Source organism: Eptesicus fuscus, chromosome 1 (assembly GCF_027574615.1).
Source record: "Eptesicus fuscus isolate TK198812 chromosome 1, DD_ASM_mEF_20220401, whole genome shotgun sequence".
NCBI lineage: Eukaryota > Metazoa > Chordata > Mammalia > Chiroptera > Vespertilionidae > Eptesicus > Eptesicus fuscus.
Genome location: NC_072473.1, coordinates 32103729 through 32107160, shown reverse-complemented (window position 1 = coordinate 32107160; position 3432 = coordinate 32103729).

The following is a 3432-nucleotide window of genomic DNA, read 5'->3' as shown; positions in this document are numbered from 1 at the left end:
AAGGCTAATATGCAAATTGTCCCCTGGACCAGGAGTGCGACCAGCAGGCAGGCCGGCCAACTGCCCATGTCCCTTCCCTATGGCCAGGCTGGCCGGACCCCACCCCCCACCCATGCCACCCATGCACGAATCCTACCCATGCACGAATTCATGCACCGGGCCTCTAATATATATATATTTTAGAGGCCTCTAATATATATATATATTTTAGAGGCCTGGTATACACACACACACACACACACACACACACACACACACACACACACTGAGTGGCCAGATTATTATGTGTTCAGAGATCATAATAATCTGGCCACTCAGTGTGTATGTACTAGTATGTTCTTTGCAGGCTATTTTCAAGAGCCAAGTTTTATATGCAGCCCATGCGGCCATCAATAGATGAGTGGATATAATAGCATTGGTACATTTACACAATGGAATACAATTCAGCTATAACAAAGAATGAAATATTACCTTTTGTGACAGCATGGATGGATGGATCTAAATGGTATTATGCTAAGTTAAATAAGCCAACCAGAGAAAGACAAATACCATATGATTTTACTTCTTTGTGGCATCTAATGTATAAGATAAACAATCAAACAAAATTGAAATAGACTCATAGATACAGAAAAAAGACTGATAGCTGCCCAGGGGGTGGGGGCAATTAGCAGGCTGGGTTTAATAGGTGAGAATTTAAGCAAAAAAAACAAAAACCTGATAAACATAAACATAGACATAGCTGTGATGATTATCATCACCAATGAGGGTGGGGGTAGGTAAAGGAAGGTTAAGGGGGGGCATAAATTGTGATACAAGGAGACTAGACTATGTGTGGTAAACATACAATACAAGATACAGATGATGTATTATAAAATTATATGCTTAGAACCTACTTAATTAACCAATATAACCCCAATAAATATCTTAAAAATAAAAATAAATAAATAAAAATATATTTGGACCTAAAATAAATAAATAAATAATAGTTCCTCCACATTTCTACAAGACTATGTTATCCAAGTGAAGAAAATTATTTGATGTAATATTTAGCCTATTTTTTGTCACACAAATTTACAATTTATTTTTCAGAAACAATTCTGAAAATTTTCACATTGTTAGGTAGAAAATATCATGTAGGTTTGTATGTATGGGGTAGTATTTTATAATGGACATGTTTTATTCTCAAATCCTGACTGTGTATCCCCCAATAACCTTATTCATCTATTATTTCTGCCCCACATACATTGGGAAGTATAATGTTAGAACATGCATCACATATAATCAATCCACTAGAAATATCAGGAGTATTTAGAGGAAGTTGGTGCAATAAGAAACACACTTCTCTGCCAGCTTTGATGGTATAAAATGTTTCTGAGAGCCAAAGGAAGTATATGTGATATTTCTTTCTACTAATGTTTTTGTCATCAGCTCTTGGAAGCTCTATACTCTAATGCAGACCATAAACTAAGAAAGAGCAATTAACAGTCAACTTGAAAAAAATAATTGCTTTATTTCATTTAATGAGTCACACTGGAATCTGAAAAGTCTGTAATTCAAATTTTAATGGATACATAAGGGGTTATCTTTCTTGTTTCTCAGCATACCTATAGAATCATAAAGAGGCTGAAGTAAGTAAATAACTTTTGGCACACTATGGCCTTCATTGTTTCAGAGGAAATTAAATATTATACAGCAAGCTAACATTTGAGAAATAGTTTTGTTTGACAACTTCATGAATGTATTGATATGTATAATTAATAATGGGAATTTCACATCTGTATGCTAATATATATATGCTTTTTTTAAAAAAGCTTCACCAAGACCCTCTGTTTTGCAATTTAAATATTATTTGCTGTTAGCTATCCATGCTAAAATAATAGCAATTACAGCACCCCTGTGCTCTCATTTCTCAGTTCTAACCATTGTGAAAGTATAAGTTATTTGACCTAGTTGTTTTGGATTTTCTGGAAAATAAAGCTTGCTCTCTGCAAAATGATTGTAAATAAAAAAGTGAAGACATATATCTGATTTTCACTCTTTAAAGAAAGTCTACTAAGGTATCAACTAAAAAATGATAATATTTAGCAATTGTTTAATCTTTTTATTTTTTATAAATTTTTATTGTTCAGATGATTATTATAGGTGTTCCTCTTTTTTCCCCTCCCCCCATAGCTACCCTCCACCTGATTCCCCACCCCACCGCATACCCTTACCCCCCCGCCACTGTCTTCATCCATAGGTGTAAGATTTTTTTTCAATCTCTTCCTGCACCCCTCAGACCCTCTTCCCCCTGAGAATTGTCTGTCGCCTCCCTTTCTATGTCCCTGATTCTATTATATTCACCAGTCCATTCTGTTCTTCAGATTTTTTTATTCACTTGATTTTTAGATTCACTTGTTAGTAGGTATGTATTTGATGTATTTTTGTTGTTCGTAATTTTTACCTTTACCTTTTTTTTCTTCTTCCTCTTCTTAAAGAATACCCTTCAGCATCTCATGTAATCCTGGTTTGGTGGTGATGAACTCCTTTAGCTTTTTCTTGTCTGTGAAGCTCTTTGTCTGACTTTCAATTCTGAATGATAGCTTTTCTGGGTAGTGTAATATTGGTTGTAGGTTCTTGCTGTTCATCACTTTGAATATTTCTTGCCACTCCCGTCTGGCCTGCATAGTTTCTGTTGAGAAATCAGATGACAGTTGTATGGGTACTCCCTTGTAGGTAACTAACTGTTTTTCTCTTGCTGCTTTCAAGATTCTCTCTCTGTTTTTTGCCCTTGGCATTTTAATTATGATGTGTCTTGGTGTGGTCCTCTTTGGATTCCTGTTGTTTGGGGTTCTGTGTGCTTCCTGGACTTGTAAGTCTATTTCTTTCATCAGGTGGGGGAAGTTTTCTGTCATTATTTCTTCAAATAGGTTTTCAGTATCTTGCTCTCTCTCTTCTTCTGGCACCCCAAAAATTCGGATGTTGGTACGCTTAAAGCCATCCCAGAGGCTCCTTACGCTATCCTCACACTTTTGGATTCTTCTTACTTTCCGCCTCTCTGGTTGGGTGTTTTTTGCTTCCTCATGTTCCAGATCTTTGGTTTGACTCTTGGGGTATGTTGATCTACAGTTGAGTTTCTGTGTATTCTTTATTTCAAACAGTGTATGCATAATTTCTGACTGGTCCTTTTCCATTTTTTTGGTATTCTCATTAAGGTCCTTGAAGTTCTCTTCAAGTTTATCAGCGGTTTTTTAGAAGATTCTTGAGTAACCTTATAAATGTGGTTCTGAACACTGTGTCTTCCATTAGTTTACTTTCCTCCATCTCTTCTATTCGTGACCTGCTTCAGTGTCTCCACATTTTGGCTGCCTCCCTGTGTTGATGGAGTGGCCTTGTGTGGTCAGTGACCTATAGGGGCCGGTAGCTCAGCTTCCCCAATCTCCCTAGGTGGTC